Source organism: Puntigrus tetrazona, chromosome 22, assembly GCF_018831695.1.
Source record: "Puntigrus tetrazona isolate hp1 chromosome 22, ASM1883169v1, whole genome shotgun sequence".
NCBI lineage: Eukaryota > Metazoa > Chordata > Actinopteri > Cypriniformes > Cyprinidae > Puntigrus > Puntigrus tetrazona.
The window spans coordinates 6941195-6960411 of record NC_056720.1 but is presented as its reverse complement, the minus strand read 5'-3'; the positions used below and the strand labels follow the sequence as shown (position 1 = coordinate 6960411).

At 36.0% G+C, this 19217-nt stretch overlaps 1 pseudogene; it reads left to right on the top strand.

The window, feature by feature from the left end:
- Window positions 1-1477: 1477 nt before the first annotated feature.
- Window positions 1478-18960, top strand: LOC122328179 (annotated as a pseudogene).
- The last annotated feature ends 257 nt before the right edge of the window (window positions 18961-19217 follow it).

The following is a 19217-nucleotide window of genomic DNA, read 5'->3' as shown; positions in this document are numbered from 1 at the left end:
TGTTGCTTTTAAAATCCACTTCAACTGTTTTGTGCATTGAAATATAGTATAAGAAACAAATAAAAATATTACACAATATACAGAATCCAATAAATATTCAAATTATATATAAAATGTAACATTCAGTATAATATGTATTTATTGTTTTAAATGTATTTTTATTATATATATATATATATATATATATATATATATATATATATATATATATATATATTTAAATATAAATGTGTGTATATATATATATATATATATATATATATATGTATATATATATATATATATGTGTGTGTTTTATAAATATATATTTATATTTAATTTATATATATATATATATATATATATATATATATATATATTTAAATTGATTCATTTTTATATTTATATGTAAATTTATTTTTATACACATTTTTTATGTCATATTTAATATATTGTGCAACACTGAAATGCTGCTTAAATATTAAATTCAATTTAATAAAACTAATAACTAACACCAAATAACTAATAAGGTAGAGAAAAAGAAGTTAATTATAATCACGTTTTTGTAATTAATATTAAGTAATTATTTGAATGTATTATTTATCTATTACTTAATATCTATATGTGTTTAAATTCCTTTATAAAATTGGAAACTTAACCCTGCATATTGTCGATTAGCCTATAGACTTTGGAAGACGTAAGCTATTGTTCAAAATAAATAGCCTAACCTAGTAATAAAAAAAGTCAAATTCAGTCACTTTCTTTATTGCCCACTAGGTGGCAAGCTAGCCCAAGATATTAGTACACTCTCCTAATAGATGCAAATATTGCCCGCTTTAAATGTGAATTAGTATGTATCAATTATAAGCAGATGTTATGGATCATAAGGTTTTCGAATCCACGTTCAGTAATAATTCTTTTTTCCCGCCACATTCTTCAGTCCAGCCAGGGCTTTAGAGCGCGCTGAGGCGTTCAGTGTTTGCGTTAGCTGTTATAACGTTCAGCGGGTCAGCCATCCGGTGAATACAGACTGTATCCACAGGTTCCCTTCGCAGTCTGTTTCACGCTGTGAACAATATCAGTTTTGCTCAATATTGTATCACGAATGTGCAAATATCTCTCTCTCTCTCTCTCTCTGGTTAACGGTATAATCAGCGCGTCCGGTCTATTAATAAACTTATTTATGAACGCCAACATTCTCGTTCATGCATCATTTACGCCCAAATGGGAGAGAATCACACGAAGGGGTTCAAAATAACACGCTACCATACTTCTCTTTAATATTTCTGCACGACGGTCGTGTTTGCTGTGAAATTGTCGTGTAAATGATTTTTAACGTCACTTGCTGAGTTACAACGTTAGCAAGGTTAGCATAGCGCTAGCGTACTGTTTACAATATTATGTACGATGTACACTAACAAACAATTATATATTTTAATTTTCTATGATGTAATACATTACTGTGCTTGTAATCCAGTACAAATGGTTTAAGAAGATAATGGCGTCAATGTATCAATTAGCAAAATTCAATTAATATTAGCATTTTGTGTTTATATTTAGGTTCTGTCTCCATATATTATCTTAATATCTTCTTGACCCAATTTTATTCAAACTGCAAAAGTGCATATTAATACATTTTATTGTATATATTGATATTAACAATAATTTATATAAATGAATGAATAGTGTTAATCCATCCATGTAAACACATACGTATCCTTTTAAGATTGGGATTGAAAAAGTGATTATAAATTATTTAAAAATATGATATTATTTAAGTCTATATTATATTAGTCTCAGATTATGTTATATATGAGTTGATGTTTGTCACAGGAAACAATAATACTATTAATTATTGTTAAAATGCTGTTATTATAAAGCGTAATCTTGACTTTATCAGACTGTATGCTGTAAAATTGGATTACATATAAATCAAGTTCAATATTAAATATTTAATTAATTAACTGTATAAAAAATTAAGAGCTATTGAATTAATTTGTATTTATAAACATGGATTACATATAATAGAATTCGTAATAAAACTCATATTTTAGATACTTATCAATTATGTACATTACACACATGTATTCAACAAATTTTACCAAATTAAAAACTGTTGATTACAAATATTACAATTGTATTTAATTATTTCATTTAGGCTAGATATGTATTCATATTAATATTATATATGTTTTAATATTAATTTTTTAAATATATATTACTAGTATGTACTATTAAGTTTTGTTATTAATTCATTAAATTATATATCAACTATAAATTATATGTAATAAAATATTATTTGTATTTTTCGTATTTACACATTTTTTATATTAAAATGACGAGATCGTCACTCGCTAGGTAATACGTGACGTAGCGCCATCACGCTGTAGTGTCCCACACTTAGTACGTAGTGTGTACTGCACAGCACGTAGCACGCAGCCGAGAGCAGGGAAGTGATGTGCGTCATAACCCCTGATTGACGCACGCCTGAGCCAATCACCGTTCGCCGTGGCGTCACGGCGTCCAATAGAGCGCGCTCGAGTGGGCGGCTTCGATTCCGTCGCGTGAACACACGCCAAGAGACGAGGGAAGAAACCGGCACGACTGTCCAAAAGGAGAATATTCTCGCGTCCTTACAGTCCAACATCACCAGCGTTACTGTCGGAAGTCTTTCTGTTCAGCCTGCCGGGTTTGAAATGTTACAGTTTAGGTTTTTTGAGGGCGTTAAAGGAGTTTTGCAAACCCAATCTAAAGCGCCTTTGGAAAACTAGTAGAGATAACACAGCCGCCGCCGCCGGAGGATGCGCTTCTTCGTTCAGACGATCCTGTGCACGCAGACAGATGCGGCCAACGAGAAGTGAGTAGAGCTGAAGAGCAGCTCGAAACCCTCAGCGCGCAGGCTTGATAGGACCTCTCTGTTATTGATAACGGGTTTGGTTTCACTTTAAAATTGGCTGGATTTTGTCCATCCATCCATTCATTCACTCATTCTGTTCTTGCGGGGCCCCACATATGATTCCTAGGCCTCGTTCACGACGATAACGTTAGATGCGAAGGATTTTGTTGCGTGTTTAGATCCTTAGGTCTTTTAAAGATTTACTGCAAGGTTGTCAAGATGTTGAGGACAGAGTGCACAAAGAGAAAGAGCTCGTGCAATGGATGGGGCCAAATTCCAGGGGCCTCTCTGATGTCCTCTGTGAATAATCAGAAAGGTTGGGCTGTTTAGGGTGGGTTTTGATACATTTATGTGGATGTGTGGAATGTTCTAGAATCATCCTGAGATATTTTACCCAAAATATTTAAGAGGAGACCGAATGTCAAGGATCTAGTGACCTACAGACGATTCTATTTTTAAAATGGTCTTTATTTGTATAAATTATAGACTGAAAAAAATCAGCTGACGATGACAATACTTGTCCAATTCCTTTTTTATTGTCATTAATTATTATTGTTTTAGTATATGTATATGTAGCATGCATTTTAATATTTAAAATAGATTTAATTGTAGCATGTGTGTATATGTGTGTGTGTATATGTGTATTTGTGTGTATTTGTGTATGTGTGTGTGTATTTGTGTATATGTATGTGTGTGTGTGTGTATTTGTGTATATGTATGTGTATTTGTGTATATGTATACTGTATATTATGTATGTATGTAAAGTCATCCTTGGTTTATATTTACTGTAAAAATTACTAATCCGTTCTAAAATACCTCGATCTGTATCAGGCTCAGAATGCATGCTTGTTTTAAAGCATGCTAGCTTCTGTACTGCCAGATGAGCCACTTCCTCTTCCTGTAACGACGGTATTCAAAGCTCGGAAGTGTCGAAACCGGGCTTTCCTCTGAAACCGTTTCCTCTCTGGTTGACCTTTGCACTGAATGTGTTGCGGGAGCGTGTGCTGCCATTCATTCAGTGTGTTCGTCCTTGGAGAGACGGACTGACCCCTCTCTCCATCGGTCTGCCAGTGACTTATGAAGGTCAGGTCAGGTCTCGGCTCATTGTAACATCTGTAAGTTTACGTCCAGGAAGCGTTTTCATTGCTGAAGATCCTTATAGTGTGTACGAGCCAAGGTCTGACCTTCGAGGACAGCGAGTGATGAATCTGAATCGCTCTACATGGGCAGAAACTATCTGTCATGGAATTATCCCTTATGTTAGTGGAGTTGTTAATAGCGTTTTGCTAAGCTAAAAGCTTAATACTGAATAAGCGCACACTGTTTGCATGATTCTCGGTTGATATCAGGAGAGTCTGCTATTAGCAAGATTCTAGGTTAACGTTAATGTTAATGATTAACGTTAATGTTAAAGTATTGCTATGCTAACAACGTAATATGCAGATAATGAAGTATTGCACAGTAGAAGCGATTTACATTTGATTTCAGTCAAATTTTAACAGTTAACTTGGTTTGCTAAGCTAAAATATCTACATTTAGAAATAAAACAGTATAGGCTATTTTAATTAGGTTAAATGTTTTTATAATTAAAACGCATACTGTAAACGTACTTTTTTAAAAAAATTCTATACTGCATGTGTGTCAGTCTAGCATCTTAGCGTTGCAGTGCATTCTGCGATTGGCATTATATTAAGTGTCTTAGAAGATAGCAAGGTTGTTTTCAGAACACATATGGTGCCTTTAAATGTTATGCAGCACACCTTGGCGGACTGACTAAGCTGGTTGCTCGATGGCAACCTCGCATTCGCCAGATGCTGAATTAATTCTCTGAAGTCAGCCCTTCTTTTTTTTAGCTTAGCTGATTGGTTCATTGATTGAACACACCAATAGTTCATGTGCAAACCCGATATTCTCCTGATCTGTTTCTCTACTCATCACGCTTTCGTTGTGTTCATAAGCATCGTGTAATGCTCTCAGGCATGTTTGCGAGGCTTTATTCACTACACTGTAATTTGTGGTGTCAGGTTCCTGAGGCACATGCTCTCTGTCCTGAGGGACTTTGTGCCAGTATGTGGCCTCTTGATGGCTTCGTTTTTTTTTACACCAGACAGAGCTGGTGTTATTCGGATCTATTCGCGCCTAGATAATTGGTGTTATGGCTTATTATTTCACCTGGTGGATGATAAACAGGGCGAAAATGCATTTAATCTTCAGAACATCACAGCAACCACATAGCAACATTCTAGCAACCAATCAAAAGAGCCTAGGTGAGGAGTTTATTGTTGTTGTTGTTTTTACGTTGATTACCAATTTATGTTGGCTCACAAATCATCTTCTGAATCAATGACAAAAAAAAAAGGTTTCAATAATCACAGTAATTATAATGCAAATATGGAAGTCAACATCACATTTATAGTAATAACGTCACAGAGAAACAATACCATTTGAATCAATTTCAGAAGGGTTCTTTTAGTTGAACAATAAAAATCATACAAATTTATGCTATGCTATTGTAATAAACAGGCCAAATATGTGCCTTTTTAGGTTGGTAATGTAAAAGAATATATGTATTTTTTTTTTTAATAGTAAACCAAAATTGCTCATAACTTAGTTTTTAGGGTTTAATGCAAACCCTGTAAACACTAAAGGGAGTGCAAAATGAATCACCTTAGACTCGCTGACATCTGAGGTTTATCTGACTTGACGGCACCAGCTGATACGCGTGTGTGTGTGTGTGTGTGTGTGTGTGTCACCGCATGCTTTGCTGCAGTAAAATTGTGCCAGTTTTCACCCACCATCTTGAGCCAACGAATCCTGGGAACAATAAATGGAAACAGTCATTTCAGACACGTGACATTTTTTTTTTTCAGGCTGTTCTTTTTTTATGTGAAGTGGCATGCTGGATTAAAAAACCATGGAAATACCATAGTACTCTTCAGTTTTTTGCCAGCTGCTTCATTTTCTGGTGTATTAGTTGCTGCAGGCCGAAATATGTTGCAGTCTATAAGCATGCGATTCTGTGAGAATATCAGCTGTTTTGCCGGTTGTTTGACCAATTCTCGTTGAGGTGGAAGAAGATAATAGAAGATATTATTACAGAATCATTTCGCTACCAGGTGTCCACACACACACACACACACACACACAGCTGTCCCTGCAAGGGCGTTTAGACATGGACTAAAAACTTGCCTTGATGCGAAATTTACCTCATATGTTGAAATGTAGGTTAGACTCATGTTAATGAAGGTGACAAAAACATCCAATAAATTACAATGATTTACTGTTTTCAAACACTGTGTAAGAAACAAGTTATGTCACAAAAATTGGACTTATTTAAAACAATCAAATTTGTTTAGCCTATACAAACCTGTGGGACGCTAATCAAGCTTAATTCTGTTTTTAGCAACTTTTCTCGTCCTAAAACAGTGTTTTTATTCAGCCGTCATCAAGTGGATTACTTCAGCGTGTTTGTGTGTAAAAATAGCGGCGTCAGAAAGTGCGTTTTGCGCGGTGCATTAGCCAGGATCAGAACAGACCTTGCTAGGGAAGTGAAGGCAACTCTCCGTCGGTTTGGGATGGGAGGGGTTAGGTGTCCTAGTTTAATGCCTTGTCAGGTCAGACGGCCTGCCTCGGAGCGCTGCCTGTGTTTGTACACAATAGCTTGTGTCTGATGCGTTTTATCAATAGTCGGGGGTAACACGGCACAAGTTACGTAATCGGATAACTATTAAAGTGACGCATTACTGTTAAATCTACAACATATAACCTTTGGCTTTTTGATTAGTAAAACCAAATAAGCAAACATAAACTAATGTCATGCATTCAATAGAAGTCATTTAGTAATGCAGTTAGTTACTTTTTATGGAGTAATGCATTACAAGTATCTTTCTCTAGACGATAGTCTGATAATGCCAAAGCCAAAATTGTATTTTTTTTCTCCCCTATTTTATTTCCAAAAGCCAGATACCTGTCATTAACTAACCTATTATCTCTGTTTTAATCCAGGCAAGGTGAGCTAGTTCGTTAGAAACATATGCATTCATGTATATTTATTTTGCCAGTGTTTTATGTCTCATTCATTTGTTTTGTTTTTCTCTCTCTCCTTTGATCGTCTCACGTGCTTTGCATTTGTTGTGTAAGTATCTGGTTTCTTTTTATTTGGTGTCTTCCAATTATTTCTTTTAACTTGTTTTTTTTTTCCCGCCAAGAACATTCCTGCTCTGTGTTCTAGAACCACATGCATCATCCTAAAATGACGTCGCAAAACCTTAGTCACCATTGTTTTCACCCCACTATGCATTTAAGAACAGTATTTTCCCACTATCTTGAATAACGTCCAAACGCCCTTCAGTTCATTTCTGGATGGTTTGTGGTCAGAATATAAACCGCGCTCATTTTCGAGGCCTCATGAGATTGCGTAGCTGTCCCAGAATGCAGTCCATAGTTGGAACTTCTGAATCTGCAGTAGAAGTTTTATTCCCAAATGCTTTTAATTACACCCTGCTTAACATATTTTAATTATTCAGACCCGAACTGTTAATTAACCACCTTTTCTCACAAACTAACTTTTTTATGAGAAATATGGGTTTGAGATGATCTCACAATGCCAGTCAATGGTAAAATGCATTTTTCTTAAGTTTTCCCAGGCTTTATGCACAAATATGGTTGTGGATAAAAGGTTTATGCTTATGGCACCCATGGTGGCAGACTTTGAGACTTTTATTACTTGCATAGGATATATTTTGGGCCTAATGCTTATTGAAAATCATGAGTTTTTGATTAAAGGTTGGGTTGCTCCACCGCAAATTGAAAATTTTGTTGTTGTTCCAAAACCGTAAAAAAGATTTGCTACAGTGCAGAATTTATGGAATAATATTTTTCTTCCTGTACAAAAGTGTATTCTAAATGCCGCCCGTAAAATACAGATTGAACCACTGATGGCAGACGCATGCCACTATCTTTCATATTTTTCTGAACAGTGTTCATTTCTTGGCAGTCAGTGCCTTAAATTGTGTTCAGACAATGAGCAAGCTTTTGCGGGTTTAAATGCACGACATGGGGGTAAGTAAGTTAATGCACAACATTTTCCTTTTGTGGTGGAGTAACACTTTAAATTGGATTTTATTAAAAACATCTTTATTATCCATTGAAACCTACTGAATGGCATAATGAGGTTAATTCTGAAACCGAAATGGTAGGAAGTCTCAGCTGCGACCTCTCCTGCTGCCCGTTAAACAATGTTCCTTGAATAAATCATCTATTTTGTTTGCTCTCTGCTTACTGGATCTTCTGTGTATCAAATCACAGGAGAAAGGAAGGCAGGCACTTGCCCAGCCTGGAAGATCTGCTGTTTTACACCATTGCGGAAGGCCAGGAGAAAATTCCAGCTCACAAATTCACCACGGTAAAACCACAGCCCAGCTGACCAAGTGTCACCTTAAAGCTCATGAATGCAGGCTAAACGTTGTGTTGCTTTTTCAGGCGCTGAAATCCACAGGTCTACGTGCTGGAGACCCTTCGTCTTAAAAAAAAGAGTGTATGGAGATGTTAAAGGTCACCTTGAAGACCACATCGGACGATGCGCTTCGTCGACATCTCTTCAAAAAGTAAATAAACTGTATTAAACCCTATATGCTTGAAGAACGTTATAAATGAAAACTGTTTTTAGTTCAATAAGAGTATATTGGCTGAAGTTGCAGTGTAATTTTAGATGGCAAAACCCATAGTTATTATTAAAGCATGAAACAAAGATTTCATATAGCAGCCGTTTCCCAAGGACACATTAAATGAGGGGTCACTGGAGTCCCTGCATGCTCATGAATTATTTAGTTTTACTCAGAAAATACGTAAAAATGGCTAAAGGCACAGAGAGATAGATAAAACCATAACCGGTTTATTATTAGAGCTTGGGAAATGAAAGCCATAGTTGAAATGCTACAAAAGCTACATCAAATACAAAATACAAAAACGAATTAAAATTATACACAGAGTGAAAATGGAACAAATTAAATCAAATTAAAAAGTATGAGCAAAAAATATAATAGTGCTGTATATCAATCATACTTTTTCAGAAGGAGTTTTTGTGAGAATGAGCAGCGGTATTATTACGACAGTTTTGTATTTATTATAATATAGGAAGTCGATATAGTTTATCTGAGTCAAATAATTCAGTTTTATATTCGTTTCTGTAACATTTTAACGTCAATTTGAGTTTTAAAAACAATTCATGATCTTCACTTTTCTCTTTCTTCAGGTGTGTACAAAGCAACATTGTGTTGTGCTAACGCCAGGCTTTCGGAAAAAGTTACGTCATTCCTGACTTCCCAGTCGTTTACCTCTCATCGTCGATCAAATTTACGCAGAGCTAAATCACACCATCAGGTGGCTTAGAAATACGCTCGTAATACAACACGGCGTCAATTTCTGATGCAGTTTGTTTTTCACGGATTGTTTTACATTGTTGTTTTTTCATATCAGGTGGCAGATTACATTCCCCTCCAGTTAAGCTAAATTTAGCCTCAAATCTCTGGGCGTGGCCTGTTACACTAATCAGATGGCCAGCGGTGAGATTCTCGCCATTCGCACAATTGCTAAATTCTTTCATGCGTGCTTGATTATTTTTTTTTTTTTACGTCAATCTAGTTTACGAAAAGCTAACATTGACATTTTTGCCGCGTTACAGGTACACTGCTGGGGTGACAACGAAAGTCCCACGTTTGTCTGCAGTGCGTCGCGTGGAAACGCGTTAAAAAGCGCGGTAAGTTGCGTTCACGCGATCACGGCACGACTTCGTGCACCGCTTTATAGGAAAGGAGCCCAGCGACAACCGTTTCAACAAACTCTTTCTTGCCGAGAAGATGGTACGGATTCCGAAGGCGTTTCAAAACGTGAAAAATAGCTAGCTAGAATGAAATATGAGTGATGTTGTGTTTAATTCCGAAATCGAAAGAAACTGGATTAGTCTGGATTGCGTTGTGTTATTGTGACCTCGTACCGAAAGCGGCACCCATTACGCTGCAATGGCTTCATTGTTGAGCAAGCGGTTTAATGCTAATTAATATCTAAAAACCTTTTTGGGTGGCTTCCAAGGGTTTTAAAAAAAACTTAATGTTCTAAAGCAATCTTCATCAATCCGTTTTTTCCAGATAAACCTCACAATCCACTTAGTAAACGCCCAGCGCCATAGTTTGCCTCCTCCTCCTCAAGGTAAATCACATTCTCATCTTCGCATCCTCCGGCTGTTTAATAAAAAGCGGTGTCCCAAAATGATAACCCGAAAGTGCGCTTGCAGAATGTTTTAGCTGACGCGTTACGCGGATGTTAAGCGCGAGAGCGGATCAGAGGGACGAATGGAATTTAATCTGATTACTTTCCACTCTTTTAAGTCAGATTACGGTTATGAATAATCAACGCTGAAGGGATTATATTGAAGAACAAGCGGATGCGAGAGAGAGAACGAATGATGGTCAGGAATCAGAGGGCAGTGTGATAGAATAATAAACACTTGATAAACACGCTGTAATAAATATACAATGTTTCTATTCTTGCGTTGATTAGAAAGAATTGCATAATATTGTTTTTGGGGTTTTTTAAAGCTTACGACCTGTGGTTAGCATCCTCGCTAAAGCCTACAGTAGAAATGCAGGGCTTAGTTTGCCTGTTATGAACGATGTTACTTACCGTTACAAACATGTATAAGCATATATTTCTGACTTTTTATATTAATGGCGCATAAAGGTAAATCGTCTGCACTGACACGCATCTTTCTCAGGACCCGTCAGAGGTGGTAATGTGTGATGTCTGTGTAGAAGGCTTTCTGTGGTTTTATTGTTGTTGGCGTATTTTACAGCATTAGGAACTGTGGAAATTACGGCCACTCCCAACAGGTCAATGGCGTTGGTACTTTCCCTTTCATTTATTTGTTTTTCCTCATTGAACAAATTTCAAATCTTGAGCTAATGCTAAGCTCACGTTAGCGCAAGTCTGACAAATCCATTGCTTTGACAGAAAATCAAATGCAACTGTTTCATTTCTTCAGAATCAAGCTTTATTTGTATTTTTAATTTTTGTTTTTGTACTTTTTAACAAAAAAATCTGCACCATTTAGTGAGGCAGCTATACTCTTCATTTAGCTTAAATGTTTCTTTAATGTAACCGAAAGCGTGTTCAAGAACCTCAGATCAATGCCTTACAGTGAGATTTCTCTAGAGATCTACTAAAACAAACTTACAGACTGGCTTTTACAGTTCAAATTACTTGTGTGGTTATTGGCTGTTTTTAGTTTTGTCTAATTTTTTTTTCCACACCTTTAACTAACTACATTTGTGATTCCACAGCAATAATAGCACTATGGACACAAACACTGTTTGCCTTTGTTTCTTTCAACGATGTTCACCTCCAACTCTAGTAAGGCATAGAATCCTTTTTCCATTCTTCATTTTGAAATGCCTCTCAAGCTGCAGAGAAATGATTTTTACTATCAATCTAGTTTAAGCCATCTCTGCTCTGTAATGCCTAATGTATACTTAGATATTTTGTTAGTTTCACCTTTTAACTGGAATGACTGGCTTTGAGAAGTTTGTATGTAACTCTGCACAACGTTTCATGTCTATGTTACACACCGCATTCATGCAGTTTGTTTCAGAGCTTTCAGCGAGGTGTAGCAACGCTGAAGTTTGACTTATGTGAGGTATATTAGTGCGGTTAAATTCACACCAGTAATCCCGTTTGAGGCTTCTACGGCGTTTAAGCGTAGTGTTTTATTTTTAGGTGATGGAGCTTTATGAAAGAAGTTGTGGGAAATGTGATCACATCCGGTTTCAGCAGTGCTGCGTAAAGTGATACTAGTGGCAGTGATTTTAAAATGAAAAGTCAATTATAAATATGAAACCTTATATGAACAATGGAACCTTGCATAATGAAATCTGATAGTGATATTCAACTAAAAATTTTTTATTTTAAATATAAAAGTAATCAAATGTGGAAAATGATCCCATCAGCATAAATTCTACTGCTATCAAACATTTAATTGCATACAATAAATAGTTTATGTTGCATAATGTGTTTCTGTGCATCTTTAAGATGACTGTATGCATGCGTTGCACACACTATACCATAGATATGTGTGTGTATATATGTATGTGTGTGTGTAATTAATATATAAGCATTATTCTAAAAATATATACATGCATTTATATATACACAATAACTACTACAGTAAACACACATTATGTAAATAAAGAATGTAAATAATTTTAATTAAATATAAAAATAGTGAAATATTTTGACAGTACCCTGTTACTTAAGCAGTCAACTAAAAGTTATTATGAATAAAAGCAGAAGCTTATTAGGAGTATGTTAAAAATAAAATTACATTAAATTCAGTGTTGCTTCCCATTTCTATATAATTGTTTATGAAATTTACCGCCAATATCTTTGTTAAAGTTGATGCTGTAAGTACTTTCTTACCAGTTAGTAGGTTTCAGTCCAGTGACTGTCAGGTGACAGAAACTTTGCCATTAATTTTACTGCCATAGGAAGAAAGAAGGTATGCTTGTTTAAACATTTGATTGCAATTGATTTTCCATTGAAACGTGAGTGAAAAAAAAAAAAATTATTTTGTTTCTCTCCATACTTACAGTGTTTCCCAGAAGGGTGAGATGTGATCTCCATCCTGGTGCTTTACTTGGAAGTAAACATAAGATTTTCAGTTTGGATACGATGTATTGAATATGTGTGGCTTTGGTTTCACGATGCATTTCTATTACGATTATCATTATCAACGATTCGATCCCGATTCCATATCGTCACAATACATCATGATTATATCAAATTTATTTTAAAGTAATATTATTATTATTATTATTATTCAGTTATACAACCAATATATTTTAAAAATGTTATATTTATATTATTATTTTATTGATTATATAATTCATTAGTTATGGTTAAAAATTCTAAGTGAGCTAAATATAGCTTCAAAAGCAGTATAGCAAATATAATGCAATAAAGGAGGAAAAAGACCAAGTGACAAAAGAAAAAGCACTTTCTCAGTATCTGGAGTACGGAAGTATTGAGATTATTATGAGATTTTTAGCGGTTTCTTTTTTTAATGTGAATAATTTTGCTGGGCTGTAATCGATTATGGACTATGCTATTATCGATTTAGAATCTTCCAAATCCGCATTCTGATTACAACTAATAATTTTGACACCCTATCTGCCCAGCAGATCTTAGAGCTTCCCAACAATTAAGAAAAGTTTTATTTTTTTTTTTTAATCAACAAGCTTTGAAGAAATAACATTTACACACTTGCTCATCAGTGGATCCTCTGCCGCGGATGGGTGCGTCAGACGAGTCCACACAGCTGATCAAATCACCACACAAAGTGATCCACCACTTCAAAAGCCAGAACAGTTGCACACAATTATGTAGGTGGATTTTGATGAGGATGGACTTTCCCAAGCTGGGAAATCCCAATTATTTTAGATGGAATAGATGGTTCGAGGATAAAAACGTCTTAACGATGGATTGGTTTTACTACAAACACTCACTTTAAATCACGCTTCTTTGGAGTGGTGTGGATTGTTGTGATGTATTTATCAGCTGTTTGACTCATGTGTGGCACCCATTCACTTAAACGGATACTTTGCTGAGCAAATGACTCGCGATCTACATCTCAGCAGGCGACCTGAGGCGAATACATTTTCAGCACATTCAAATTTTTGCACCCGCTGTTCCTTTCTGCCGCTTGTTGGGTTTGTCCAGCTGTGCTCCATCGAGGTAACCTCGACGAGCGCCCGAGTGTGATGGCCGCCACCCTGGCGAACGGCGGCTTCTGTCCGATCACGGCGCGGCGCGTGCTGAACCCCAGAGGCCGTCTGCGGAACACTCTGAGCCTCATGCACTCCTGCGGCATGTACGACTTCTCCGGACAGTTTGCTTTCCATGTGAGTGTCACACCTGGAGAAACGATTTGAGACGCAGGCATTCAGGACACCTAGACGCAGCTCAGGGTGTGTGTTGTGTTGTAGGTCGGTCTCGGCAAATCGGGGTCTCTGAGGCATCCTGCTGGTGGTGCCTAATGTGATGGGCATCATGTGTTGGTCTCCTCCTCTTGACAAACTGGGCAACAGTGTTCGAGGAATCCAGTTTTGCACGGTACTAAATCTATATAATCCCATCTGTTTCAGTCGTGTCTCTCGCTCTCATTGATTTAAGTCTTTTTTTCTTTTAGGATCTGGTCCAGCTCTTTAATTTCCACAACTATGATAATTTACGCCACTTTGCTGCTAAGAACTGGATCCACGCCGAGAGGGCGGAGACCAGCGGGTGAGTGACAGATCTGTCCTTCCGACCACATACAGTATGCAACTAGGGGTGGGATGTAACACGCATGAATTTCCAAATAGTGCTGTACAATATATATATATATATATATATTAACTGTACATTCATATGGACAATAAGATGATGATAATAATAATTGTCAGTATATTATATAGTACATTTTGCTAAGTCACATCCCTAACACAAGTTTTCTAAATGTTTTTTGTTTTTAGAAAAGCCTTGATAAATATTTGATAAATTGAAAAGTTGTCGTGATATTACGCTGCATTATTGTACACTACATATGAAATATGTTTTAAGGCTGTGCATTCAAAATAATGTTTGTTTGTGTGTGTGTGTGTGTGTGTGTGTGTATATATATATATATATATATATATATATATATATATATATATATATATATATATATATAATAAATATAAACTAAAAAATATACATATAACAATATATTATAATATTATATTAAATACTAAATATACACAGTACACACGCATTTTAATTTTTAATTAAAATAATTTTTATATGCAAACTTATGCAAAAACAGTTGTTGTTTTTTTCTTTAAAGCATGTCTTGGATGTCTGTTTAATTTTTGGGGCCACTGTATATCCCACCTCTAGATGCAACTAATGCTAATAATCTTGACTCAATTATGAGTGTGTGTGTGTGTGTGTGTGTGTGTGTGTGTGTGTGTGCAAACTGAATGCAAACTGACAAACCAAATTATGCTAACTGTCCTAGGATCTTATCCACGTATTTTTTAAACAATTGACTTCTCTTAGCAAATGCATATTTCTTTTCCTCTTCATTGTCTGCCCTCTGCTGGAGGACCGGCATCCTCTCTGCTTTTCAGCTCCACTGCTATTCATGTGCCTTAATGTAGGATGCTAAATATTCTACCGCTTGACTGACTTACTCCTGCTAATATAATACAAAGCTAAATATGTCCGCGGCGCTTCTTCACTTGAAAATAACTCCCGAGCGCGCTTTTCTGATTGGCTCAGTTTGCTTAGATTTCCACCGTTTTCTTGTTTTCTTCTTTCTCTGCCATCCATACTAATCCAAGCAGGAAATTTCATCATGATATAATCTAATCTGATAATCTGTCCGTGTCCGTATTGGTTGAACCGCAGCAGCAGCAGCAGAATCTCGAACCACTGGACTATCTGCGAGCCTTCAGAAGGAACTAGCGCTCGCAGACAAAGTGTGGAAAAAGTCTGTCCTTCCGAAACGGACGAGGACAGTTCCACCACCGTAGTCTATAGGATGGAAAGTGCGGCGGAGAGAAACTAGAAAGAGACACACGTGCGACAACCTTCCTCCATGTCCGCAGTCCTTCACCCAATCACTTTCTACGGGTTTTATGTTTTGTTTTATTTGGTTTTGCGTTTTTGTTTGTTTAGTTTCTTGGTTTTGGATTCGTTTATATTCGTTTTGTTTTAGATTGGATTCGGTTTGTTTTTCGTTTGCGTGGTTTTTTGCTGTGTTTCTTTATTTTAGTTAGTTTTGATTTTGTTTTAATTGGTTTTGTTTGTTTTTCGTTTTAGTCGGTTTGGTTTGTTTTTGTTTTTATAACTTTTAGGTTTTTGTTCGTTTGTGTCGTTTTGTACTCTCTGGCTGGAGTTTTGGTGGGTTTTTATGCTGTGAAGAAAGCCCAAAGACCTTTTGAACCTCACGTGCAATTTGTTGAACTTTTTAAAGTAAAGGGACTCGGTAAGGCCCAAGCAATGTAAAGCCTTGATACTCACATACAAAGTAATACTGTGATTCTTTGGTTGTATATTTTTGTTAAAAATGAAATGAAACAATTGCTACAAGACAGTCCACATATTTACATTTTTTCCCAAAGTTAAAATACGCTTCTCCCCTTACTAAATTAGTATATTTATTTTCTTTTAGGCCATACATTTTCACATTTATTTGTGGAGCTAAGCGTCTGGGCAGGCCTTGGCGCTTGCAGCAGTGTGAGTTTTGATCTAGATGACTGCTTAAAGTTTCAGGAAACCAATAGAAATTACTTTTATTACATTTAGTTTGTTTGCTGCTAAACTACCAAAATAACACAAAAGAACTAGTCTTTAGTTTGTTTGGTTGTGCATAATTACATAATTTTTTTTTCACGAGTCCTTTCTTTTTGACCCTAATTCGAGTGTCTAAGCGTTTGCATTGAATGTATGTTTTGGTGCATGTCCTGTTAACTTATTTCATTCCCAGTATTGGAGTTAATAAAGTAGGAGAAAAAACGTGTTCATGTATTTGAAAAGCCCAGTACCAAAATGGGTACAGGTTTTTTCTGTAATTAGGTCTGACATCAACAGTGATTTAATTTCAACAATGTTTTGCACAAAACATATAAATTATAAAAGAAAGGCATTGTTGGACGTTATGTTACAAGGCAAACACGTGATTTACAAACCACATCCTCATCCTCTACTCAAATCAGCTGCATCTAACAACACAGTTTTGACTTGAATTAAACATGTGCTGTATATTTTTCACTGTGCTCTCAGCTTAGTCAGTCATTTATCGTTTGTGAAACCCAATGCCTTTTTGAAATCCAGAGATGTACTTAAGATTACTGAAGTATAAATTACTTTCCACTGAGAAATGTTTAAACTTGCGATCATTCAAAACTGGCCTACTTAGACTTGATGTTTTGTTTTTGTTTTAGATCTTTTTTTTTTTCCAGTTATTATCGCCCAACCGGCGCGAAATGTGGCCGTGCAGTAGAATATCACAGCCTTGATCAGTTGGAAGTGCCAGACAAGATTATCCTCTTTAAACCCTATCGACTTTGTTTATTTTCTCCACAATAGCTTTAATAAATAATTAATAAGCATAAATAATTCTCGATTAACCGTGCGATGTTTATTAACTACCATCCCAGTTTCGAAAACGGTACAGCTGTTGTTTATGTCAGTTTACCGTTAACTCCTTTTAAAAGTGTTTTTTTCCCTCCTGCAGGGCCTGTCCCCGAACCAACGGTTTTGCAGGATCTTCTAGCGATCGATCGCGAATTTGGCGATGTCGTTCTGCTTGATGTGCGATTACGCGGCATACAAACGACTCCTCTGTTTTCTTCAGGTCAAATCCGGTCATAAACCTGCTGTTTGCGCGGCCACCACCACGGGAGCGTGTCTGCTCTGAGAAGGTACGCTCCACCATAAAGCGCTTCTTTTCACTTCTAAACACGGATCTTGAGTTCCATTGTACTCTGTACAGGATTCGCGCTCTCACTTCGATGGATATGGAGCAGAGAGATTCACGACTCTCGGGGCGGCTCTTCATGTAGCTGCTGCGAAGGTGAGAGTGTGAGGAACTCTTTATATCTGCGGCTTCAGATGTTGTCGCGCTCTTCCACCCTCAGACTTGCCCATGACATGCTGTTAGTTTCCTCTGCCTGACCTGCGTTTTCTCTGCGCACCGGTGGAGATCTTGCTAATGTGCGCTTTTGTAGGTTTCAGGTCACGCTGAGGTTGTTCGTTTTTCTTCTAGAAGCATGTAAAGTGAACCCGGTGCCCAGAGACAGGTATGAATAGAAAACACTGCAACACGACTTTCACGTCTTGTTTTTGGCATAACTCTTAAAACCACCTGAATGTGAAAAGTGTTTCACAAAATAAGGCAAGGCTGGAAAGCAACAGCGTAATAAAGCTGTATTCAAAAAATGGTCTCTAAGACCATTTTATTGTTAAATAAATTTATTAGCCATAATGTTTATAGAAATGAAAATAATGGATTTTTTTAATATATTATTATCATGATGGGTACATAATTTTTTTAATTGCAGTTAATGATTATTATTAATTTTATTAATTATTTTAACACTTAACACTTTATTTATTTATTTTCTTTAAGAAATGTTTTTGAATTGAGTTGAGCCTTTTTTAGGATCAATATTTTTTGTATTTTATTGCTGTACTACAGTTATTTCTTTCTTACAGTTAAATTAGGTATCATAAACTAGTAACTAACAATCAACAGCATGTATTAATCTAGCTTAAGGTTAATATTGATTTGCCATTTTTGGTTTATTGAAATGAACAAATAACAAATTAAAAAGTGCTAAAAAAAATTGTGAATTTGTTTTAAATAAAAAAAATATTTTTAACGTAATTATTAGAATATAGTGTTTGAGCGATTGCGTATTTATGTACATATATTATATAAATAAAAACATTTAAAAAACAATTAGTTTTAACCAGTTACAGCTTTACAGTATGTTATTAGAACAATTTAACAATTTATTAGTTATATGTCATAAGTTAAATATTTTTTAAAGCATTTATTGTTTATAGTTTACAAGTTCAAAAAGACTAGTTACCACAAAATTTTAGTTCATCTTTAAAAAGCAATTAATTGCCTAATTTATTAGTTTTAATGGTTATTTATTATGTACACTCGCCCCTCCATTTTAGTTGTTTGTCAAAAGAAGTAATTACTTCAAATGATCACTTGCAGTTCCTTTAAACTTGCCGTCTGATCTCGGTGCAGGTGGGGTAACACTCCATGGACGAGGCCATTCATTTTAGCCATCACGATGTCGTAACAATCCTGCAGGACTATCACAACACCTACAGCCCCAAGGAGACCACGCCGACAGCGACAAGGAGGCGGTCGAGAAGAACCTGGACGGGATGCTGTAGAGATGATAAAACGCTCCACATATTTCCCAGTGAGTGTCACAGGTATTCTTTTGAGAAGAAAGCATACAAAACAAAACAAAAAAAACAGCCTTTGGGCCCCCTTTCCCCTGTTTTGTGACGTTCGTTGTGTGTGTGTGTGTGTGTGTGTGTGTGTGTAATATGACCTCCATTAACATGGTAAATTTGTTTTTTATCTTACACTTGGAATGTAGCCTCATAAAGGTCTTATTTAGCTGTATCTCCACATAAGCATCTTGATACAAATTTAATATACTCAATACAAGTAAATCTATTAAAAGGTGTATATATATATATATAGTTCATGTACATTCATTTATGGTTTGAGAAC